At 36.5% G+C, this 27,401-nt stretch overlaps 1 protein-coding gene across 1 annotated transcript in view; it reads left to right on the top strand.

Annotated features, from left to right (window-relative positions):
* Nucleotides 1–27,401, top strand: part of diaph3 (diaphanous-related formin 3) — a 427,644-nt gene that overhangs the window by 119,881 nt on the left and 280,362 nt on the right. The gene's annotated exons all lie outside the window — the stretch shown is intronic.

Here is a 27,401-nt window from a genome sequence, read left to right as displayed (position 1 = left end):
ATTCACATGTTAGTAAAAACATTTGAAGGTAAATAATGCTTTTTATTAAGCTACTATATATCATTGTGTATAAAATTTAAATATAAAATGATAAAGTGAAATATAAACACTATTATATTTTTATTTAATGGCTTTAAAATATATAAGCTACTTGGCTACAATGGCTGTTTGGATGAAATGATGGTTCCTCTGATTTCAAAAAAAAAATAAAAAATACTTTTGAACCATTTTAGAGGAAATACAAAATTAACAAGATGTTTAACAAATATCGTCAATAGGCTGAAAATTGAGAACATATCGCCCAACTATTGTTATCCTTTACTACCTCCAATATACTGTACTTGCTACATTAAAGGGATCTGACTTAACATTTTTGCCTGGCTCATGATAAAATGGGTAAAAAATGCCAGACGTGTATGCTATACCAAGTGTACAAATTTAATATAGATATTTGAGGATGGACTCTTTTGAATTGGCCAGTAAGCGTCCCCTAGCATCCACCTAGGACACCAGCATTTTATTTTTTAGTTTTGCATAGGCAAGTACATTCATATTTTTATACTTGCAATTCAGTTTAATGCCACAAAAATGCACTTGATGTTTAAATATTAAATATTTTTGGATATTCTTCAGAATATTGACAGCTTTTCTCTGATAAATATCTAATAATAAGGTAGCCTGCTTTAAAAGAATTACCTTCAGACTTTGTTTCCAGGAGGAGTCTGTTTGCATGGGCTCATTATTTTTCAGTTGTTTCTTTCCATTGTCTCCATTTTTCTCACCCTTTCTTGACCAATTTCTGCTTGTGAATGCAGATCCCACAGCTCCTCTTAGGGGTCAGCCAATCTCTCACTCCTGATTTGGGCTTGCAGCGTTTGTTTTGACTTGTGTGCAGTTTTTTTTGCATCTATTAAAGGTTTTTCCTTGTTTCTGTCTCACCCCTGCTCTCACACTTTCTCTTGTTGAGAGAGTCGCCCAAAGTAATTCCCACTTCTTGTATGAGGACCCTCACCCTACATCCTCAGGTGCCCCGCTCTACAAACCAAACTCATGTGTGCGCACATGCTGCGTGCCACCCTTACACTCTCTGGCTTAGGTGAGGCGCTTGTGTAGGGGACATAATTGTATTAAATAAAGGTGATAAATGGCTCTGACAAAGAGGTGGAAATTTGTTTTAGATATTGTATTAAAACTGACCTTCAAGTTTAAGGCTTTAGATGTGTTATTTTGTCAGACACACAATAGAGTGTGTATATGTGTGTGTGTATATATATATATATATATATATATATATATATATATATATATATATATATATATATATATATGTGTGAGAGAAGTGGTGATGACGCTTTTTGGCGTGTACGGCCAATACAACAACATCAGTTGGACGCTGATTGGGATCTGCCATTTTTGCTGCCTTATCTCTGCTCTCTGCTGTTTATTCAGTGGATAATTCTTTCCTTTTCAGATCCTTCTTCCTATTCATCATCACTGACGAGGGCTTAGTTCCACTTCTTTTGCAAAAGCTCTTGGCACATTTCTGTTTGTCCCGGGTGCTTGAATTCAAATTCTTTGCAATCTGAAGTGCACATCAAGCAACACAAATGACTTTTGCTACCGTAATTGTTTCTTTCATAAATCTTGGATGTCCTTGTTGGTCTGATCAGAAGCAGTAAGATGATTAAGCAGAAATGATTAATGATCTTAATTACACTGGTTGAGAATTCTGTAAAGATGAAGAGAAGATGTGAGGAGACAATGTCATCCAGAGAGTCAGTTTGATAAATGAATATAATAATTAAGGTAAACTGTGCTAAAGCCAGAAATCTATTTTGGATTTAGTCTTGAGAATCTGAGACAATGGTCCGAGACAAAACTAGTGACTGTTAGTGAGTGAGTTGGTCTGTATTGCTGAACTGTTTATATAGTTTAAGTTTGGAATAAGAAGATGGGAGTAAGAGAGGTCATGGTGGGCAGAAATCATCTTCATTACTTGGCGTCCTATAGCATCATTGAACTCGAAGTGCTTTTGTGTGTTTTTTTAAATGTGGCTTAGGGTTGCCACAATAACAGCATTTTAGTAGTCTGTACCAATACCAGTAAAATTTCACGATTCTCATAACCAATTTTGATACCACACTCTTTTAGCTTATTTAAAAAGTTAAATATTTATTTAGATAATAAATGCAAATAATGTCAGGTTTCCTTCAAGGTTTTCTCAATTATGTAAACATTGCTTTAAGTTTTTTTTTTAAGTATTTACTGAACAACAGTTAATACAGAACTAAGTATAAAGTAAACTAATAATACAAAATTACATAACATTTGAATGGTTTTCTTTTTAATATAGCAGTAAGTGGTTATGCTTTTCAGTTTTATTGTTTCATTAATGTTACCAAATTAATAGACAGCCATAGCAAGGTCTTAGTGATGTCAAAAGTACCGGTAAATTGATACTAAAATTAAAAAGATGTCTTACTGACAGACAGCTGCTTACAAATGCTCATTTGTGCACATGTTCTGTAACTGTTTACACAAAAATGGACAATTATTCAAATAAAAATTGTTATATGTCCTAGTGTGATTAAACTGCAAATGAATGTCATTTCATTAAATGCAGTGGTAAGAAAAATAATGTGAACTTCATAAAATGTGATCTTGTCTTCATCAAAAACACAAGTATAGACAAAACACAATGTGATTAAGCTAACAACACGCAAGCAGTTCTAATCTTTCATGTCTTTATTGAACACAACACATTAAACTTTTCAGTGCTGTGGAAAAAGTAAGTGAACCCCCTAGGCTAATGATGCCAACAAAAGCTAGAGTCAGGAGTTTGCAAACCAGTCATCCAATTAATGAAACGAGATTGAATGTGTGGGTTAGAGCTACTTTGAATTATTAAAAGACTCAAACATCTTGAGTTTGCTATTCAAAAGAAGTATCTGCTGACGTGGACCATGCCTAGAAAAAAAAAGAGATCTCATAAGACCTAAGATTAAGAATTGTTGCATTGAATAAAGCTGGAAAGGGTTACAAATTTATCTTGAAAGCTTAGATATCAAACTGTCCACAGTTAGAAAAACTGTCTATAAATGGAGACTATTTAGTACTGTGGATTCTCTCCCTAGAAGGGGCCGTCCAGCAAAGATGACTCCAAGGGCACACCGCAGATTGCTCAATGAGGTAAAAAAGAACCCTAGAGTGACAGAAAGACTTGGAATTATTTGAACTGGTTAACATCTCTACTTGAGTCTACTATAAGGGAAATATTAAACAGGTATGGTGTCCATGGCAGGACACCACAAAGGAAGCCGCTACTTTCCAATTTACTAATTTGTCATTTACTGTGACATGTGCAGTGCATGTGTGCGCGTGTGCGCGCGTGTATGTGTATTATTACCAACATCTTATCTGGAAGTGGAAACTACTGACTTCACATCAAAATTAGATTTGAATTAAAACAGGGTTTCTACGGATCCTTAAGTCTTAAGGCATTTAATTTATTAATCTAAAAATACACATCTATGTTTTTTAAATAATTTACCGAATTTACTCGCATTAACGTCACAAAGATCAGAATAGTAGAACCAACAACATTCATATTTTGCTTGCGGCTGGGATGCTCAGAGCAGATGCACTGTCTGGTAGCGCACATGGGGAAATGCAATTCAATGAAAATTGGCTATTTAACAGTGATGTGCAGTAACTTCGCTATAAATACTACATTTCTGAGTAGCGAGGTGGTAGCCTCACTAGTTTTTAAATCAAGTAGCTTGTCAGTAGTGAAGCTATATTTTTGATTTGGTAGGTAGCTTTTACAGAAGCTTCACTGCTGCATCATACATCACACCAATGTTTACTATCGGCAGTTTTGAATCAGAAGTAAAGATATCCGACTCACAAATGAATCGCTTATCTGAGTCAGATCTTTACAATGAATTGGTCAAACAGTTCCGTTCTCTGGTTAAGCACCGGCTCTGACAAGACAATAAAGTGATTTGATTTGAATTTGAAGACAATCAGCAGCATTTTGGTGTAATAGTAGTACCAGAGCATGTGCTCAAATAAAAGTGTGAGCATTTGAAATGAGCTGCGTCAATCAAACATTGTGCGGGTTTCGAATTAAGACTGTACTCAATACTGCAAAAACACTGATATCATCACATCCTTTTTATTTCAGTAATGACTTGGTATTGAAGTACTAGTACATTTGACATCCTTTGTGTGGTGTTTGTAAATATGTGTGTCTGTGTCTTGTTGCGTGTGCTTGTATGGAGCATGGAAGAGAGGCTTGCTATTGATGATTTTGATCTCCATATGGTTCCCCAGGTCTCCCCGGGCGTTTTACTGCTTTAAAACATTTTCCTCATTCCACCTTTCCAAACAACAGGCACATCTTTTCACTCCTCTTAGCCTTGGGGCAGGCATGCAGGTATGAGTGTGTTTATGTATGAGGGTACACATATCAACCCCTTTTGTTCCCATTTGCTCTCTTCATTACCATGGTAATATCGTGGTGCTGAAAAAGGAAATAGTGTTGACTATGTACAAAATAGGATATGGTTAATTTTCCTTTAATGGATGGGTCACAAACAACGTCCACATTGGGCACTTTTGAATCGTTGCATTTGTTTTAAATGGGCTGGAAATAATTAGGGGCACAACACCAAAGGTGCATAGGCATCTATTATATCTGTTAAATATTGTATAACATTTAGTGTTGCGTTTTATGCCTATACAAATGTGTATAAGTGCTATAGTACCATATTATTGTATGTGCATACTTCATGATGTTTGCATTGCAGAGCCATTGAAATAATCAATAAATGTTGTCCTGCTGAAAAGACTAGCTAAAACCATCATAAACTGGTTGGCTGGTTTTAGCTGGTCATACAGTTGCTGGTCAGGCTGGTCTTAGCTGGTCAGCCTGGGCAAGCTGGTTTAAGACCCAACCCTGACTTATTGGTAAAAAGTGAATTGTATTGTAATACAAGCTATTTTATTTGTTTTGATACCACTTTTCTTACCATTTTAATCAGTGATATCAAACATACACACTTGCATGCAGTTGGTGTAATTGAGCCTGTAATGAGGGCCATGACACTGCCTAATCTTCAAAAGCTATAAAAAATGGGTTATATCTACAAATAAATTTCAAACTGCTTGTTTTATAATGATTTTGGTCTAATTGAAATATTTGGCTGTGCTTGCTTAGCTGCTTACTGTGATATATTAATGTTTGGCCCCGGTATTTGCTGCTTGCAGGTGTATTTAGCTTTGTCTCGGTTTTAACATTCGAGACATTTTTGCTGACTGTAATTAGTTTGAATTATTCTGGCAAATTTGATTGCTTTCGTCGTTATCATTAAAAGTGGTAGAATTTGTAATTGGCATAATGCATTCAAATAATATTTTGATGGGATGCCACAGCAAGGTCAGAAAATGGTTCAAAATTTACATTCCAGCAATTTGCTTTCTTTCATCACCTGTTGTGTTTTATTGACTCACTGTTGCTGTTCAGAGGCAATGCTATTTATCAAGCCAAACTTAAATTAGGCCTTCCGCGCCAAGTTTAACTTATTAAGGCAGCTTCTTGTTTGTGTCTTCTAGCCTCCCTTTTACCTACATTAATTTCGGTTTGCGTGCATTTGAATCGTGAGGCAGTCTTGAGAATAGACTACTGAATGTGAATACTCAAAACCCGAATGTGGCTTTAGGTGAGCACAGGCTTACATTTTGCTTCTCATTTGCCCCGGTTATTTTTCTCCTTCTGTGTGCTCACTCTGATGCAAATCTTTTCTTCATTCTCACACTTACAAACTTTGCTAAATTGGCTGTTCTCAAAAAAACGCCTTCCTGCAGACTACCCAGGGTGCACCAGAGGAGGCCCTCTGAACGCCTCCAGACAGGCCTATCAATCTGAATTTCTAATCCAGCCATTTCAGCCTTGTTTAGGGCCTCATTTTGCCTGCAATTCAAATGTCATCTTATTGAGTTTCTGGCTGCAACTCTCCCTTTTTCTCCCTGCTCTAGCCCACAGTCCCCTGTATACTTTCATAACTCAGATCTAAAGCAGTTAGATTCACTCAACTCCAGGGTGAAGTCTGAGAAGTTTTACTTGAGAGCTCTGCCATATGAGTATATGTACAAGTGAAATTACCATTTTTTTGTTCTGATTGCACTGGTATTGATTTGTTTCCTAATCTTACTCTTGCTGTCATGTTTTCTTTTTTAACAAATACATTTTTCCTTTTATCCTGTAGAACTGTCAGATGTAATATATGGGCATAATTCAGCATTAGGGATGTGCAAAACTTCATATTTTTAAGATTGATTTTCTGCTGGGTGGCCTATTTGGTTAATCTTTCATATCCTCATGCGACCCAGCGTACACAATTAAAATTATGCAACATATACTTTAATTTCAATGTCATTAAAGGGTAAAACTTTTGTGTCATGTGACAAAACATCATGGCACCGATCACAGTCCAGTTTGTCTTTGGGATTAATGCCAGCAAAACTACATCTGGTAAGAAACCTACAGTGCATTCAGAAAGTATTCAGACCCCTTAATTTTTTTCACATTTTATGTTGCAGCCTTATGCTAAAATGCTTTAAATTATTATGTTTTTCTCACACCAGTCTATACTCCATACCCTATAATGACAAAGGACATTTTTGATAGCTTTGCTTATTGTATTAAAATAAATAAATAAATGAAATAAAATAAAATAAAAAAACAACAACCCTGAAATATCAGTGGTCTAAGCACCATAACTGGTAATCTGGTAATCAGAAGGTTGCTGGTTTGATCCCCACAGCCACCACCATTGTGTCCTTGAGCAAGGCACTTAACTCAACATTATTAATGCAACAAGTTTTGCACACCTAGATTTGGGGATTTTCTTCTGTTCTTCTCTGCAGATCCTCTCAAGCTCTGTCAGGTTGGATGGGGACTGTCGGTGGACAGCCATTTTCAGGTCTCTCCAGAGATATTTGATTGGGTTCAAGTCTGGGCACTGGCTGGGCCACTCAAGGACATTCACAGAGTTTTCCCTAAGCCACTCTTGCGTTGTTTTGGCTGTGTGCATAGGGTTATTGTCCTGTTGGAAGGTGAAGCTTTGGCCCAGTCTGAGGTACTGAGTGGACCAGGTTTTCACTAAGGATATCTCTGTATTTTTCTGCGTTCAGCTTTCTTCAACCCTGACCAGTCCCCGCCGATGAAAAACACCCCCACAGTATGATGCTACCACCACCATGCTTCACAATTGGGATGGTATTGTGCAGGTGATGAGTGGTGCTTCCTCCAGACATATGCTTCGAAATGATGCCAAACAGTTCAATTTTCATTACGTCAGACCAGATCATCTTGTTTCTCACAGTCTGAGAGTCCTTTAGGTGCTTTTTGTGTCTTGCACTGAGGAGAGTCTGCTTTCTGGCCACTCTGCCATAAAGCCCAGATCGGTGGAGTGTTGCAATGATATTTATCCTTCTGCAAGTTTCTCCCATCACTACACATGATCTCTGGAGCTCAACCAGAGTGACCATCTGGTTTTTTTTTTACCTCTCTTACCAAGGACATTCTCCCCGATTGCTCAGTTTAATCAGTTTAATACATTTGCAAAGTTATCAAATCTGGTTTTCGCTTTATTGTTATGGGGTATGAAATGTAGATTTAAGTGATTTTGTCTTTTATTTATTTTTATTTAAAGCATTTTAACACACGGCTGCAACATGAAATGTGAAAAAAATAAAATAAAAATTAAGGGCTGTGAATACTGTCTGAATGCATTGTAATTAGGGTTTTACATTGAAATCTGTTTTGAGTCTCGTTTCATCCGATATTCCATTTTTAATTAAAAAATTGAAAAGAATTTGCTTTGAGGTTTTATACGGAGTTACGATGAAAATAAGGTGCATTTCATTCACTAAATAGGGAGCAAGGGAGCATCATATATCTCTCTATACAGTTAAGTGCGTTCACTTTTAAAATCTGACCAAAAGTTCAGTTTCAGGCATCAGAGGTTTGGATCACTCAACATGATTAACACACATGGGACAATAATAATCAGTGCATAGATTCACAATTTATAATGTATCATTTTATTTTAACATGGTTGGCTGTGATTGGATGATGCTGGACATTACTTTAAATCAGAATTATTTATTCAGCTTTATAGAAAATCAGCTGTAATGTTTATAACGTCTCAAAAACATGAATAATCAACACTCCTGGACACATAAACATTTTAATAAAAAAATAAAGATTATAAGTGTATTTTTTTCACTTTGTTATAGTTCTGCGAGCGCAGTAAAGACAAAATATACTTATATTCAAGATCTATTCTCTAAAAGCAAGTCTAAATATCTTATATGCGTGACACTTTGTGCAACTCATAGAAGAGGCAATGAATGAGATCAAACAACTATTCGACAGTGAAAATGTTTGTCAACAATTTTATGTTGTCAATAACGTCGACTAATCATTTCAGCCCCACTGGACAATATAGTATAAAAATTAGGGCTGTCAATCGATTAAAATATTTAATCAGATTAATTACATGGTGTCCCGATTAATTAATTGTGATTAATCGCATATACAAATATTTGCTGAGAAAGCCCCTCATTTAACAATAACTCAATATATAATGATTATACATATTTATATCAATATATAATTATACATAGTTATCTTTAAATATTTAATAATTATATATATATATATATTTCAGATAATTAAAATGCTTTACATTCCTGTAGCAGAAGAGGTAATCATTGATAACACAATACAAAAAGAGGCTTTATTGTATTGTTTACTACCATATTATTGATCATAAGTCAATCATTGACACACAGTTCACATCAATCCATTTCACAAGAGATTTATTATGAGGGCTAATTTAAGGGCCCGTCAATGTACTCCTGCGTCAGACATGCTTGTGTAGCATCTCGGGTGTGTTGTGTCATAAGCATAAAATGTTTAGGTCACTGTGTCAAGTTAAATATAGTTTAATACTCAAACTTTAAACACATCTTGAGATCGCTTAGATCACATTTGCGCTCATGAAGTTTTTTGAACGCAAGAATGTAACACATGTTTGTGGTGGTCTGCTACTGAAGTGTTTTCCTCCACTGTATAAGCTGTGCGTTGCTCATACAGCTGAAATTTCACTTACTGCCCTCTGGAGTAAACAGTTGATACAAGCTTGCATTTCTCAGTAATCTTCCTTATTATGGTCCATGGGCATTGCGATTCATTGCGTTAATTTTTGAACGCGTTATTTTTTGTAAAAGTTAGTTAAATCAAAAGCCCTAATAAAAATAAAAAAGTCTTCTATTGAACTCGGATCATCCATATCACAAGTTAAACCTATTAAATTGAAAATTGTTGTTCAATTCAAACAATAATGGTAGATAAAACACTCGAATAATCGTATTTAATCTACTGGTGGTGGCTGAGGAGAGTCCCCTGTTCTCTTTTAAAAGTGCTTTGAGTGAAGTGTCAGAAAAGCATACACAAGTAAATAAGAGTGTTTTTTTTATCTTCAACAAATCAAGTAATATTTCAGTTTCATATGATTAATCGTATAAAATAATACCAATATGAAAATAGCACGTTATGACTCCGGCTCCAGTCATGATCACAGGCGATTTCCAGGTAAGCTCAAATTGGGAGATTCATCCGTTAGAAGAACAGTGGCGAACACGACTCGTGTAAAGTGTTTTTCTGCAAATTGCTTGTGTGGGTGTGATTGCAAAGCTTGAAGACAATGACAGTTTTGATTTCCTTTCTCTGGAATTTGTCCTACAGCCTACTCCTGGTAAACAAGGTTTGAAATGAACACCTGCCCAAATGCTGATTTTTCATGTGCAGTGTTGGGTAAATTTGTTGATGTACCATCCACTGTGGGGGCTACCCACTTCTCGGAGTGATATTTGACAAGAAATGTAAACACAAAGATGTGCGTTTGACGACACGTTTGATTTATATTTTGAAGAAAAGACGAAAGAAAATCCACCAAAAATGTATTTCTTTCTGCTGTTATCAGGCTGGCGCCTCCGTGACCACAGAGTAAAAAACTCAAATAGGTTCATTTCAAATATAGAATTTTGGGGCATTTCCGACAGATTAGCTTGCTTGTTAAGCTTAATGGAGGGCTATTGCCCAGGTTCTGCTGGCTCTTTGGAGTTTTTTTTTTATTTTTTAAAGTGGTTTTATTTTACAGCAGTGGCAAACAATGTCAGAGTTTAGGGCAAACATTATCTTTACCTGGCTGTCACAAATGAAGGCTGGTCAGGTAGACTTAGATGTTGCTTCTCAGGGTGCTTGTGTGCGTTATCTGTGTGGAGGCTGTGACGAAGTTCAAAAACAAATAGATGAAGCGCAACGGAATGAAACTGAATACAAGAAACTGTGTTATTTTATTTATTTTTAAGTCTTTTTGGAGTGCTTTACTGTGCTGAACACTTATTTCTCTCTGAAATGTTGTTTTAAACTAATTCCCTTTAAACTCTACTACTATAAAATAATGTTTCTAAAACTAGGCCTCACTAATTGACATGTTGACAATGATTGTTGGATGACCAGGGTTGCAAATTTGAAACTTTTCTTTAATTGAAAATGTTATTTAATTGTTCTAGTGAATGATGACAGTACGGTGGACTTTTCTCTCTGCTGGCATTATTACTAAACACATTTTGTCAGTATCGGCACTCCCTACACGCATGCTACGCAGTCTGCGAAGGGCGCCAACTCCCTAGAGGGGCACCATCTTACCCTAGGAGTGCACCAGAAAGTCCACCAGCTGCCCTTACTCGCACGTTATATGTTATTCAAGGACCCAAAATCAGTTGCGGAACACAGATGATCGCTTCATGGTCATATCACGTGAAACCCCCGTCCACCTGGAACTTTGTGTAGGGCCTCAATTTGGCCTGTGGCGGCCCTGCGTTTTGTGCTGAAATTGATAAATCGACGATCACTTAGCTTAGTCTATCAAATTATTAACGACGAAGAATCAATCATCGATCATTCATTTATATTCTTATGCATGACCCATCCTTAATTTGCATCCCCATTGTTTAGAAAATAACTTTTAATAAACAAATTACAAGTCTGTGATGTTTTATCTAGGGTGATATCTGTGAAAATTACTTGCTTAATCAAGTAACTAGAAATCCCAACAGCGTTTTTACTTTAACCTCACTTAGTCAGTCAGTTTAGGTGCTTGTCTCATTGCTGTGTGCACGGTAAGGATTTTGCATGGACATGGATTGATTTTCCTTCATTTGTACACACTGTTCGCCCTATGCAGCCATCATAAAGACGTCCACAACTGCAGAGAACTGTCATCTCTCTCTCTCTCTCTCTCTCTCTCTCTCTCTCTCTCTCTCTCTCTCTCTCCCCCAGTTGGAGTTTGAGGTGTTTTGAAACCATTTTCACAGGTTTAGGGAAATCTGGATGGATGTGCAGTCCACATAAAATGTTGAAGTCAAGAGGTGCTGGGTAAGAAATGAAGAAAGGATTGTCCATTTGCCGCAAGCAGCTGGCACCTGTGAATAATGGCTTTTATATAAGATGGCAGACAGACAGTAATTTCATCCAAAAGTGTGCATTGGTTTGGAGACAAACAGGAAATTGAGCTGGGAATTTGTAGTATGGGTTTGGTAGTGATATTCTGTGGACATTTGTACCATGAGTTATGGATCTGTTGTCATTTTTGTTTTCTTTTAATCTGTTGGATTCCTAAGAAACACACACACTCGCATCCTCTACAGAAGTACAGAAGCACACTTTGAAGCTAATATGAGTATACTTCAGTTTGAGATCATTTGCTCGATTAGACTTGGATTTAATTCCATCGAGTTCAGTAATTTGTTGCATTTTTGTAATGGCTTCAGGTTATTAGTGCCAAGTTTGCATTAATTAGACCCCCCCCCCCTTCCTAATCTTCCTCCTGGCTTTACAAATCAGCGATCACACAAATACTAAAATAGAAGTGTGGAATCTGCTTATTCAGTGGTGGAGTTTATGTTTGGGGGTCATAGTCTTCGATATATAGACTCTTACTAGCATACTTGTTTTCTGCTGCAGTCTTTTTGTGCCATTTCAGTCTTTGTTAGTATACACTATCTGTTTGTGTGTGGTAAAGTGGAGACTGAGTGAAGTATAGTGTGTGATGTTGTAACTCCCCACACAAAGTGAAACAAATACAGGCCTTTACTATTCATGTATAGTCAATACAAGGCCACAGAGACCGAGAATGAGAGAGACGATGTACAGAGGTTAGGGAAAATAGAGACAGAATGATAACATAGAGATATAACTGACTGTTCACACCTCTTGGTAGTGCAATGCCGTCTCCTTCAGTGGGCCAAATGAAGCTGATGTCTTTATCTAAAACCACATTATTCTCTACAATGGCATTATCAGATAGAACTGGCCATTTAAAAGCCTTTATAACAGATATCTAAATTATATCCACAGTAGACACATGGTGCATTGAGGTTTAATAATGGAGGCTTGACTGTTGGCGATAATAAACTGGCTGACTGTACATTATTCATCTTGTTACATGGCTTCTTACCAAATAAATAAAGAAATGATCATGAAATATTGGTTTGGGTTTAAATGTTTTCATTATGTGAGATGAAAAAGGCCACAGAGTGATGTGAGAGACATGAAACTAGCACAGCTACTGAATGTAGGAAAATGATTGCCTGGCACAAGTCAATTTTATAATTTATTATACAAATATTTGTGACCTGAAGAATGCTATGATTCAGAATAAAGTATTCAAAAGACCCATGTAGTAAGATATTTTTAAAGCATATCTCTTTGGACTTAAAAATGTATTAATTTAATCATTTATTTTACTAAAAAGTGGACAGCTGGACTAAGTTGTGAAATTGTAAGGAACTTTTTGAAAAATAATTACAAAAATGATAAAATACTTTCAGAGTAGATTTAAAAGTGTGTACTTTTTACTTAAGTAAATTTCTAATGATTTTTTAAAAACTTTTTTTTCTTTATAGTGGGTGGCATTCCTGTCGTTACATTGCTGGGTTTAATTGTATTTAATTGTAATTTATTGAGAGATTACTGAATGGGACTTTTAAGACAGTAGAAATACAGCTGTGCGTCACATACTGTCACTTTTTGTCCGTATAATGCAAGTGAATAGGTGCCAACATTTTAAAGCTCAAAAAAATTGCACCAGTCATAATAGAAGTAATCCATAAGACTCCAGTGGTTAATTCAATATATTCATATGCTATGGGTATGGATTAATAATAATAATAATAATAATAATAATACAAATAAGAATTCTGTAATGTTGACATTTGTGAAAGTAATGAGTTACTCACTACTTGTACTCTTTTAAATGGATACTTTATTACTCTTACTCAAATAATGATTTATGTTATTACTTTCACTTCTACTTGAGATATACATTTTTAATTATTATATATAAGTAATTGTACTTTTTCATGAGTATAGTTTTTGGCTACTCTACCTACCTCTGGCTACAGCAAAGTAGCAATTCTCCCATAGTAGATATGGTATATAACATAACATCAGGTATATAGTTGCAAGTCGCTCATGCGCAATAGAATATAATGCATAAGCTGTGCTGTCTGCTGCTGTTGCTTAAAGACCTTAATTTCTGTTGCTGCGGAGTTGGCAAACACCATTTAGTTTCCATCCAGTGCTGTTTAACTTGTATCGTACTGGCTTATGGTATTGCACAAGGATAAATCAAGCACAAGCGTATGTGTATAAATACATTCTTGCTGATAATTTCCACCTACTTACAATCTAGGTATTGGATTCTCCTCGGAGCAGAGGAGACTCACTCCCTTGTGGAGGGTAAGGGAAAATAGGCCGAAATGGATGTTTAAGACCTGGGGGTGCTGCAGAACTTTGGAGTTAATGTTTTATTTTCGGCTCAGCGTAGCTCCGACCCAGTGCAATGCTAACGTGTGTAACGCAGCCTTGGGGTGGAGACTCCAGAGAGAGAAGGGAAGTCAAGCTACCTTAGCCATGAAGTTAGCCAGATAAAGCACCTCATTTTTCTCTGTGATTTATGACTGTTTTTGTTTTCTGGGAATGTGATGATGAATTTGTTTTCCAGTGTTTTTAATGCTCAGCTATTAGAGAGAGAGAGAGAGAGAGAGAGAGAGAGAGAGAGAGAGAGAGAGAGAGAGAGAGAGAGAGAGAGAGAGAGAGCCTACCCACTTCTCTCTTTTGCTGCGTATGGCTTAAAGAAGTGGGTGAGCGTACATGTTACTCTAGCGATACTATTCAGTGTGACTTGCATGTTTTCCCATCGCAAGCATAAATTAAATTAAAAATTGTTTGTATCTGAAACTGAGTAATTTCTGATCTTTATACACTCAATAGTGTTATATCTCATTCTTAAAGTGTCTGCGTTCAGATTTTTTGCAATGCTTTTCTTTTGAAGGTCTGTGTGAATGCATTAAGCTTGCTATGGGTTTGCATCAGAAAAGATTAAAATAATGAAGAAACTATAGTCATGTGTCTCTGTAGGAGAGTATACGATATGTTTGTGTCTAATTCACTATATACACTTAAAACAGAGGGATAGCTTTAGAGGGATAAAGAGATAAGAAATGAAAGCATGAAAGATGGAGATAGAAAAGAAAGTGTTTGAGGTTGGTTGTTAAGGGCATGGGAGGGAGTTATGGGCTGCTAATGAAAGTGAAGGGTTGCTTCCGGGGGACAAAGAGAGAGACAGAGTTCAAAGCGCTCACATTTTCATATCAATCACACTTTCTTTATTGCTCTTTTCCCTGTTTTTATGAATGTTAACATTGGCACCAATCCTGCATTGGCACACTCTTAGAAGGCAGACTGCTTTGTGCTCATTAATCTTGTTCAATTAGCTCTCATATGCTCGTATTCATAAAATATATACAATCCCAATTCCGAAAAAGTTGGAAGAGTATGAAAAATGCTAATAAAACAAAAACAAGTTTGTAAATTATATTCACTCTTTGCTATATTGAGAAAACCACAACTACACATTATATGATGATTTTCCTTTTAAATATCATAGTTTTTTTTTTTTTTTTAAATGCACAGTAATTTAAAATCATGATTGCAACACGCTCCAAAAACGTTGAGACAGGCAATTTAAGATTAATAACTAATTGACGAGGTGAAATAAGGCGATGTGAATCAGAAGATGCTAAACCGGTGGGGCAATTGTGTCATATTTCTGTATGCTGTATAAAGAGCCTCAAAAAACAGCCTAGTCCTTCAAGAGCAAGGATCATTTGAGACTTGTCAATTTGCCAACAGATCCTTCAGCATATAATCCAGCACTTTGAGAAAAATGTTCCCCAAATACAAATCGGAAGGATTTCACTCTTTACAATTCACCATATTGTTAAAAGATTCAAGGAATCTGTTTAAATCTCAGTGCATGAAGGGTAAGACGAAAACCACTTCTGAATGCACATGATCTCTGATCCCTCAGATGTCACAGTCTTTAAAAAAATAGCATTCATCTGTAATTGATATCATAAACATGGCCTTGGATAACTTTATTAAACCTTTATTAGTCAATACCACTCGCCGCTGATTTCACAGATGCAAGTTAAAACTTTACTAGGCAAAGCAGAAGCCATACATCAACACTTTCCAGAAGCACTGCCGACTTCTCTGGGCTCGGTATCATCTTAGATGGAAAGTAGAACAGTGTAACTGAGTCCACATTTAAATGTTTTTGGAAAACACAGCCATCATGTTCTCTGGGCTAAAGAGGAATATGACCATCCAAGCTGTTATGGTCCAAAAGCCAGTGTCTGTATGGGCCAGTGGTGTGTCAGTGCCCATGCCATGGGTAACTCTCACATAGAACTCCATGAATGCAGAAAGATATGTACAAATGTTGTTGTAATATATTCTTCCATCCAGCACCATCTTTTCCAGGGATGTCCCTGCATTTTCCAGCAGGACAACTTCAAACCACATGCTGCCCAGATTACAATTGCATGTCTGTGTTAGCAGATAGATTGGCCTACCTGCAGTCCTGACCTGTCTCCAATTGAGAATGTGTGGCGCATTATTAAGTGTATTAGTTGACAATGAAGACCCCTTAATTTGTGCAGCTAAAAACCTACCTAATGGATGAATGGGTGGAAATTCCACTTTCTAAACATAACAAACTTGTGTCTTCAGTGCCCAAATGCTTATTGTGAGTTATTAGAAGAAATTGTTTCACAGTGGTAAACACTCGACTGTCCCAAGGTTTTTGGAGCATGTTGCAATCATCTGATTTGAAATGGCTATACATAAAAAACAACAACAATGAAATTCACAATGTAAAACATCATATAATGTGTAGTTGTAGAACTTTCACTATAGCAAAGGGTGAAACTAATTTACAAATCACACATATTTTTTAATTAGCATTTTTCATACTGTCCAAACTAGGTATGCACCAATCCGGTACCTGGATTGGTATTGGCTCCGATACTGACATTTTTAAACTGATAGAGTGGCAACAATTTCCCTTCCACGCTCAAAACATTCTTTAATATCTCCGCTCCAGCTCCACTTCGGGTTGTCCATTTCCCACTCCTTGCTCGCTCTGCGCTCCTGAATTAGAGAATCCCCACTCCGTGGGATGGCATAATTAATACTTACCTACCTCTCCACTGTTAAGTTATTTCAGTATGCTTTTTAAGATCACAACCTTCCATGCAGAAGGTGTATTAAATGAAAAATGAATACACAGCACTAGAAGAAAAGCTACAGTGTGCTTTATTAGAACACTATCATGAATTAAATAATTTTAATAGATTACTTTTGAAACATATCGGCAGCATTTTCTGGGTTTGATAAATTAAACAAATTGCTAAATGCAAAGGCAAAAAAACCCCAACAAATATATAAATTACCAAACGAATAAAATGTATAAATTAAAGAACAAAAACAAAACATTAAATCAAATTAATAAATTACCAAAACAAAAAAAAAAAGCATTATTAGGCCTATGTATTATTGCTTAAATATTGCCTATTACTTTCTATTATTGCACTTCTTTTTAATTTATTTTGCCCTATAATTCTGTGAAATGTTTTACACTTTTTTTAAAATCAAAACTAGATAAGACTGTCAAAACTATGTCTAATGCAGAGTTCACTTTTTGAAATGCTAGCATTTGAATTTAAGATTTTAAATCTTTCTCTATTCGCATTTGCTGAGCTTCTTCATCTGCAAATGTATAACGCATAAATTAGCCTACGGCACTTAAATAAATTTAGATGGCAGTCGATTTAATTCTGACTACGTAATATTAACATGTTGAATAGTTCAGTTGGTATTTCACGTCGTTAAAAGTTCAGTTTTATATAATGTGGGACATAATAGCAGTTAAGATTGAGATGTATTAGATAAGAATGTTGATATGATTATTCAAAACATTTCATAGGGGATATACATTTCGATTTTCTCTCCACATGTGAACGGATTATCATGTTTTTTGGACAGGTATTTTAGTATTTCACAACAAACCTCTGATCGTGACAATCATCTCCCCACTCGTGTTCTCCTTCGCCATCCATCATTAATTTTCACCATATGCCAGTTGACTTAAGAATAAAGAGATGAGACATAAGCTTGTAGTTAAGTAAAGCTTTACCGCAAGCTTATCTCAATAATCTGGTATATGACAGTTTTTATTTTATTTAAAACCCGCTCCTCGCTCCAGGCAAAATCATGCCGCTCCCACTCCGCTCCACTCACATATTCTGATGCAGGGTGGACCAAAAAAAACGAGGCCACAATTTTTTTTTTATCTTAAACACTTCTTTTTCCCCCCCTCCAATTTTCTCCCCAATTTGGAATGCCCAATTCACAATGCGCTCTAACTCCTCGTGGTTGCGTAGTGACGAATCTCAGTTGCCTCCGAATCTGAGACTGTTAATCTGCACATCTGATCACGTGGCTTGTTGAGTGCATTACCGTGGAGATGTACCGCATGTCGAGGCCCACAATATTGTCCATGGCATCCATGCACAACTCACCACACTGCCCACCTAGAGCGAGAACCACACATTGTAGTGACCATGAGGAGGTTACCCCATGTGACTCAACCCTCCCTAGCAAGTGGGCCAATTTGGTTGCTTAGAAGACCTGGCTGGATTCACCTCAGCATACCCGGATTCAAACTCTTAACTTCAGGGGTGCTAGTCAGCGTCAATACTGGCTGAGATACCCAGGCCCAAAATGAATGGTTTCTTTTTTTTTTTTATCAACTACTGACTTTAAACAACAGAAAGGGTATTAAGAGACATAATTAAATGACTAATGGGTTGCATGAATCTCATCTTTGTCCAAAGACGGAACGACTTTTACTCTCAACATGCAGTGAAAGGATCTCGATGCTGAATATGTAATCACTAAACTACACAATCACTGGTATGTGAAATTTAAACATTTACCAACCAGTTTTGAAATCTATGCCTTTTAGTCACATAGCATGTAGTTTTGTTGCTAATGTGAGCAATTTCCTCTTGTAGTAGATGGTTGCACATGGAGTAAAATATCAATCTTAGGATTTAAGAATCCGTATCAAGGTCGTTCAAACCAAGATGGCAATACATCTTAAAATCTATATATTTGCCCACCCCTAGTCTCAACATCAGATAAGTTAATTAGTTTAGTCAGATTTGCTAGTTGCATTTTGGGACCCAAATTCTACTTGGTAGAATCGAAACTCTGAAAGGAACTAAAAGAGAAAATATGAAGGACGGAAGGAGAAAGAGAAATGAGGGAATAGGAAAGGATAAATGGAGGAGAACTATACAAGAAAAAAACCATCTCATGCTTATTTTTTAAATTTTTTCCATGAAACGAATTCACCACTTTATATGATTATAACCAGTGGGACACAGTTCTCAATGCTGCCTATCTTGATTGGAGCCTCCTGTGGTGGTAAAGTGTTCTGCCTTTTGTTTGAGATTGCCGTCTCTGCCGACACTCGTGGGATTGATGAATATTGTTATTCAGACACAAGCGTCCATCTCCGGATGCCCCACTTTTGTAATCGGATGCTCCTTAATGGGAGAGAGTAGGAGAGAGAGAATGAAGGAGGATCTGCTTTTTGATGTCAGGCTTACGGATACAAACAAGGCCTAGTAATGATTGCCTTTGCTTGGTCTTCAAAACCTGCATTACTTCGGAGTTGAGAAATGAATAAAGAGAGAACGATTCTCTAGTCAGAGAGCCAAACATGGATGCTCATTTCATACGAGAATTTCTGAGATGTGATTTCACTTATGTTGATAACTTCACATGGCATGGTTGTAGATAACAGTTGTTTAGAAAAAAAAGTGTTTTGCTTGATTTGCACTGCCTGTGAGAATATGTGAGACTTTGAGTGGCTATGCAGAAGGGTGGTGAGGTCTAACCTCTCTCTTTTCCTCTGCCTATTTCCCGGGCAGCTGGCTCCATCACACTGTGTTGACAGAAATTGGCACTTTGCTGGTTTGACGAAAGCCACCCCTGTTTTTCCATCTAGAATAATTGACTGGATTAGAAATGGATCATTCCTATCCTCTCTTCTATGTTTCACCTGCTGATGGCGGGATAATATGGCTTCTCAAATGTGAGTTGCACATTTCAATTAAGCTTGGCCACACAATGTCTTCTACTTATCCTCCCAGGAATCAGGAGTATAAATAAAATTTTCCCTTTGACATTGGAGCTTCATTTTTTAGCTGTTGACATCAGGCAACCCACTCACCCTCTTGTCAATGTCATGCCCTCCCATTAATGTCTGCATATATAGAGTGTCACTTAAAAACTGATCTATTTTTATGTACAAGCTGGGGGTGTTTAAATTGCAACTTTGGTGAGAAGCTTAATTGATTGTTGTAATTTTTCCATCGTCCTTCATCTCATGACTTGTTTATTCTCTGTGGGAGTTGTTGCTGATCTGCAAGTTTTGTTCCCCCACCACGATTTACAGTACAATGTGGAGGTTGTCCGATTGTGGATTTTGCCGGTGCAGATAACAAATTAATCGGTTGATAGTTTTTAAAAAAAATAAATTTAATTGTACAGTGAGGGAAAAAAGTATTTGATCCCCTGCTGATTTTGTACGTTTGCCCACTGACAATGAAATGATCAGTCTATAATTTTAATGGTAGGTTAATTTGAACAGTGAGACAGAATAACAACAAAAAAAAATCCAGAAAAGTATTGTGCAAACCTGGTGGCCAATTACAAGAAACTTCTGACCTCTGTGATTGCCAACAAGGGATTTGCCACTAAATCATGTTTTGCAGAGGGGTTGAATAATTATTTCCCTCATTAAAATGCAATTCAATTTATAACATTTTTGACATGTGTTTTTCTGGATTTTTACGTTGTTATTCTGTCTCTCACTGTTCAAATTAACCTACCATTAAAATTATAGACTGATCATTTGTTTGTCAGTGGGCAAATGTACAATATCAGCAGGGGATCAAATACTTTTCCCCTCACTGTATAATCAAAGCGGTTTATTAGTGAAACCAAAATCCCAATAATAAACAGATGAAAACAAACATTTGGTGCATAACGCAGGACTTAACTATAAACAATCCTGAAAACGCTCTTATTTTGACATTTTTTTAGACTCTGTTACAATCCTCTGTATGCAAGTATTTACCAAATTAAGCTTTTTATAGCATATAGTTTCACCAGATGAAGAGTTTTGTGTGTATATATTTCACCAGATGAGGATAATTGGAGGAATTAACAAAATGAGGAAAACATGAAAATGCTATCAGCGGAGATTTTTTGCAGATAGCTTGTAGTTCCAAGAATTTTTTTTTTTTAAATATTGGCACAGATTAATCTAAAACCAATATATATCGGTCTACCTCTAGTAAAAAGTTAGGCTGTCAAATGAAAATTCCAGTGTTGTGCAAATTCAAGATAAAAATGCACATTTGCATGCTTAAAATTTGCAACTGTTTGCCCAGCAATGATGATGGTTTGGTGGAGGTCTTTGGCCATTGCCAAGTGGGTTTTAGAACTTGAGTGCAAAGGAGTGCGTCTTTAGTTCCCCGCTTTGTCCCATTCTATTGTGCTCCATCTGGCATCCTGTTTAAACTGCCCATGTCCATCTTTACTAGTATTCCGCACAACACAAGTTCTCTTTATAACTGAATATTTGAGATTTTGACTAATTCTTTAGATTTTTTTATTTTATGTACTCTGTTTAAAATGATTAACAGCCAGGTATGTTCTTTGCAATAACCATATATATATATATATATATATATTTGATGTGCCCTCTTTTGGACTAAAGAGGCCTTTACACTAAGCTTTGAACATGCACATTTTTTTCGGACAACACATTGTACCAGGATATGATGTCACGTGGGTGAGCTTCTCGTTCTGGGAGACAAACCACTTCCCAAATAATAATGTACTAAATATTTTAAAATATACTGTCGACTCATTTCAAAGCAGGGTGTTTTATTGTCACTCGAAACTGTGTGTTTTTGTATTGAGCCAAGAGGTCTTTGGTCACGCATCCTCTTGTCATCCAGATTTGCAGTTCAGAGTTCACTAAGCTTGAACTTTGGTACGCAGTATAGTATGACATTTCTTCACACGGTCTTGCGTTTCTTGTCTCCTGTGTTTGGATCCATTTGAATGGGAGTGAGTTTAGTGCTAAGTGTAGCGCACCCTTCAGGAGACAATGTTGATTTAAAAAATGTAATCTTTGATCCCTTAACTGAAATAATATCTTTCAAATTTTGATAATATTTAATTTAATCATTTAAATGTGTTTTTTCAACCCCGTTGACAACCCTGGTACAAGCCTCCTCATTCATACATACCAAGGTTTAGGGTTAGGTTAGGGTTAAACTAATCTTTTTTTTTTTTTTTTATATATATATTCCTGTGAAAGAGTTTGACTAGAGGCTTCTCATTTTATGGTTTGACCTACTGCACCTTTAACTCTTATTCAGATGTGGGGTTGGATTGTCTCTTTTCCTTTTCCACTCTTTCTGTGTCTCTCTCATTTTCTGTGAATATTGATTGTGTTTGCGTTTCATTACACACCACCATTTCCACATGCCTAAGAACGTGCTTGATTATTTCTAGAAATTCGCTCTGGTTGATGATCCTTCCATCCTTATTTCAATTACTGACATTTTTTTCAATCCCATTCCAACTGAACTCCAAATAACTGTGCAAATGAGATGAGTTCAGCGTGCATAGGATGTGCCGTCTACATGCAAGATTCTCGCACACACTGACGTTGTCTATAATTTAAACCTGATTTGAGTGTTGTGGCACATCCATGCCTTTTATTCCACTAAACTAACAGTACATTTTTTCCATAATAACCATCATCATTGTCGTCATTTTGAAATAGACATGAACTGGAATCCCATCAGCAAATTAATTTTGTTTATGGCCTACTACACTCCCCTTCTCGGTTTCCTCCACTCCACTCCGATTTGACAAATTCAGTTCAGAGTGAGCCTCCCCCTTTTGCTTCACCTTGAAAATTCACACAGGCATACATGCTAGGATTTGATTAGTGGATGCTTGGAGGCATGCGGCTTGTTGATTAGAATTGGATGAGGACTGCATTTTGATGGGAGCAGACATTATAGTGCCTCTTGCTCGCTCTCTCTCTCTCACCGCATAAACACTCAGTCTTCCTCCTGCTCATTGCTTGTCTTTCAGAACCTGCTTTGATTCTCTTCATACATCTCCACTTTTCTATTTCCAAATCTTACCCTGTCAACTCCATCCTTCTCCTCACGTCCCTCCCTCCCTTCTCTCAAGATCATTAGTTTCTTACCTCTTTTATCCCAGTGGGATTCCTGGCCAATGGCAGGTTCTGTAATCAATAGTATCAGGGGAAAAGCTGCGGCATGAAAGAAACCAATGGCTTTTTTTTTTATATGCAGCTGAATATTACTCTGCTTGCTGCTGATTATTGTGTTACTGTGGTACATTTACTTCTGTGCTGAGATGTGATTAACCAGCTCTTAGGGGGGCCTGAGCCCTCAACTCGCATCACAATCACCCGTAATACCTAACAAAACTGGACGAGATTTCATCATCCTCTCACGCCCCTCTACGACTACAAGTTAAACATGTTCAGAGAGCCTATTTCTGTCTGCGTACACCCAAGAGACCAAATGTACTGGAAATCATTACAATCCCTATGGAGTGGCTGAAGCAAAGAGAAATTACAGAAGAGAAATAAAGTACGAAGAGGGTGAGTGGAAGAGAAAAAAGGAAGTGAAGTATAAAGATCCATTTTTAGGCCATTGTGGCTCATATTGGTCACTTTATCATAGTTTCTCAGGTTCCTGAGTTACAACTTCAACAGCATGTGATTTTAGTTCTCTATGTAGAAGTCTGCAGAACTTGTTTTGATCTTCCAACAGCTGATTTGCATGTAAGGAAGGTCTTTGCTTAAATCTCAACTGCATCTACAGGCACACATTTTTGTTTGGTTTTTGTGTATCATTATTTCAATTTATTTATTTACGTCCTAACCATGTGGCATGCGACAGCTTATTTGTCTGTCTTCACCGAAAGCAAAACTGTTTGTTTGGTGAAGCAACACAATCACAGCTATTTAGAATATATTTGAAGTTTTATTTAAAATGATGTGAAGTGGGATTTTTTTACCAATGAGATTTTACTCTGGCTGGGCCTGTGCGACACCACAGAAATAGAAACCAAGCAACCAATGACATTTTTGCTTGTTGCTTGCAAATAGTTTTCAGACGACTGAAACAGAAAAGAGTGAGAACTCTTTACATGTGCACGTTCCACGAGACACTCCCGCTATATGAAATCGGCAGCTTTTCCTTTGTCTGTTCTTTAAAATATACAGTGTGTTTCTTTAATCGTGTGTTTTTGTGTTTAACAGCATTTTTTGTCATGTGTCAAAAGACATCTTACTGTTAGCCTGCAACAGTGGCAGGTAGATGAGCAAAATTACCCACGCTTGAAATATCTTCATTTGGACGAAGAACTTGAAATTTGGATTCAGCCTCGTCACATTTGGTGGGTGGCGGATGCAAATTTTACACCCTGGCCTACTGTTAAAATATATTTGCCAAATTCCTCAATATTGTCAATCGGCATCAGGATGCTTTTCAGATACCGTCGATATCCGATTATATCATCCTATTGCCCAGCCCTAGTTGCAAAAAAAAAATAATTATAAAAACTGAAAATCTTAAATGTAAATAAATAAAATTAAGACATTTTTATTAATAAAATAAAATAAAAATAATTTGCTGTGTTTGTGCTTCTGTACCATGGACTATAGGTTTGTACATTGATGGAGATTTTTTGTAATTTTTATATATAAATAACACAATTATATATAGCACATTTGGCAAAGAGGGCTCACATCACCCCAATCTTGATTTCAATCCACAGGTTACCTCTAGCTGCCCACATCAAATTCAGTTGAAATAATCCACACTAACGGAACTTGCTTAATATTAAACAATTCTTATAATAATAATACAAATAAAATAAAAAATCTTGTCTTTTCTTCTCAGAAAAGCTAGGGTGTGAAAAACGTATTTGCATAATTAATAGATGATGTCAGTTATATCTTTATGCCTTTTTTTGTTTTTCATTATTCTCTATACAGATTCATGTTCTGTACCTTTTTTATGCACTGCATGCTGATTAGTGAGATCTCGTTAATGTGCAGAAGACGTGCAGCAATCAGAATGATGAATCTGACATCAAAAGTCTGAGTTAAAAAAAAAGGATCGTTTATAAATGGCAAATTCCCATATCGCATTTTTTTGCAATTGCAGTTAATTGTGCAGCCCTAATAGACTGTGTGATTTATTGTTCTTGCATTTTTTACTCACTAGAGAAATGCTGTTTTTCCCTGTTATTTCATGATGAAACTAGCATGAGGACTCAATCAGTTTTACACAAGCTGAGAAGAGAACTTCTTCCCAGTGTCAGTGAACAACAAGCAGTCTCTCGTGTTCCTCTCCATTTTCCATTAAACAGCATTATGTCTCTTCTCTCTCTACTTTTCTCTTCTCCAGTCCTACTCTTTGTTTCCACTTTCCAGGTTGTGGTCAATTTTGACTGTAATTTAGCCTTGGAAACACACCCACACCTCTTGACACTGGCTCTCTGAAAAAAGGGTATTGATGCTCACCACTCTTCCACACTTACACTGTTCTGTGAGACAAAATTCCACCCAATTCACCACAACTGACATGATCAACAGTTCATAGCTAAAGCATGTGATCACAGTGAAAGACATATGCAACTGTCCCTTTTCCTCACCTGCTTGACTTTAGGAGTGCTTATCCACCAATTTACATAGAGATTCGGGTTGAGCACATTGTTATTGTAGAATTGCCGTTTTTATATGGCAAATTCGCTCTTTTTTTTTTTTTTTAAGGCTTCAACTCCAAGATTAGATTTATATGGCTTGTTGCCTATAGATAAGTCTTGAATGATGGATAGATTCTTACATGCATACAGTATATTATGTTATTGATCCCAGTAGAGAATTACTGTAGTACATCATCAAATACTTGCAAGTACCCAGTGTGATTCAACAATTGAAGGCATAAAGACATTACAAGTGTCCCATTAGACATTCCTATATATATGCTTGGTTTAATGCCATTTTCGCCTGCTGATAGACTGGCAATTAAAAAAAAAAAACACATCTCTCTGCTTGTGTTTGCAGAATCATCTGTTGCAGGCTGCAGTTTGTAATTGAATGAACTCTTTAACCTGCTTCCTACACACAATGGGTTAATCAGTTTGTTTATGCTTATTGAATTCTCTCATTATTAATCAATGCCTTGCTCGACACACTTCCCCTATCGTTATTGGCGAGGTAAATTTACGCCGTGGCAATTTCCACAGACAATAAGAGGCCAAATCAATGGAGATGTAGAGCGCGAGATTGTGTCTGAATGGAATTAAAATGAACATCTTTGCTCCATTAGCAATGCCTTTCACTTCTAGCTCCAGGGGGAGAGCATAATCTGTAGAAGGTGGAATCTGACTTTAAATGGGCTCTGACAGACACCGCACTGATGAGGCTTATTGACTCTTACAAATGTTTCAATCCTCGTATGTAATAAAAAGTGGTTTATTTTAGGTAACATCAGTTACTTTCTTTGCTGCCAATTCTACAAAAATGGGTGTAAACAACCAGCAAGTACATACAGTGTTGCCCAAAAATATGGACTCTTAAGTCTCATTTAAATAATTAATTTAATTGCATTAGATAGAAAATACCAAATCAAACCCGGTGACATCTGCAAACAAATGATTGTTAGTTCTTATCTCTAAACTAACTTCACTTTTCAGCCATTGTTACTATTATTTTTAATCAACCGTAGGGCTGCTAGGATCACTGTGAAAACCACCCCAACAAGGTCATATGCACGTAAATTTATCAATGAATAAGATCATGTGAAAAAAATCTAAATGAATGAAATGATAGCAAATGAGTATAATGAAGTATTGGATCCTAGTTACTGTGTTCTCGATTCTTAATGGTAGAGATGTATTGATTTCCTGTTATTTTTAGACTTTAAAATTTTGCACCACATGGTTTTGGAACCAGCCTTTTCACAACGCAAGTTATGCATCTAGCATGCTGTTCTTTCATTCTGTGCAGATTCATGCACAATTTACTGCACTGAAGAAAAAACATTTTTAGTTAAACTTAAAGGCAACCAGCTGCAAAGCATTTTTGAGTTTACTCAACTTCAGGCAAATTATTTGTACCAACTTAACAATTCAAGGGGATTTTTAGTTCCATGAACTCAATACAATAAGTTCAGCTGTCCACAACTTCAATATTCCTGAAAATAATATAAAAATATATTCTTTATTAAGTGGACATGAGATCATGTATCACCCCACCAAGATACCAAATTCAACTTAAAAGGTGGTGTAAGCAACAAGTACTTAAAATTTTCAAGTCAACTTATTAACTAAAAAAAAACACTTCTTCAAAGCGAACACTTATCACCCTGATGATGACTTTAAACACAACTGTTTACAGCAAACATCATTAAAAAACACTTAGAGCTAAAACATATCTTAATTAAAAACAGATTATTTATAAATTATTTACATTTCCTAATAAGTCAGCCTACTTTGACTAAACACTTAAATTCAAGCCCAATGGATTGTGTGTATTGCCTTCACCCTCAATGCTTCTCCATTTAGGATGATCGATAGCAGATGCAACAATGTGAAGTTCAGTGCTTAGGCTTACAAGGTTCCTTCAGATTTTGACCCATGAATTTTCAACCTTTCAAGACTCTGGATTACATCCTTGAAGACATGAGTTAAAATGACAGTTTTTACATTCCCT

This window comes from Xyrauchen texanus, chromosome 32 (genome assembly GCF_025860055.1).
Source record: "Xyrauchen texanus isolate HMW12.3.18 chromosome 32, RBS_HiC_50CHRs, whole genome shotgun sequence".
Lineage (NCBI taxonomy): Eukaryota > Metazoa > Chordata > Actinopteri > Cypriniformes > Catostomidae > Xyrauchen > Xyrauchen texanus.
Note: the sequence above shows the minus strand (reverse complement) of the source record. Positions and strands in the feature narration are given on the sequence as shown.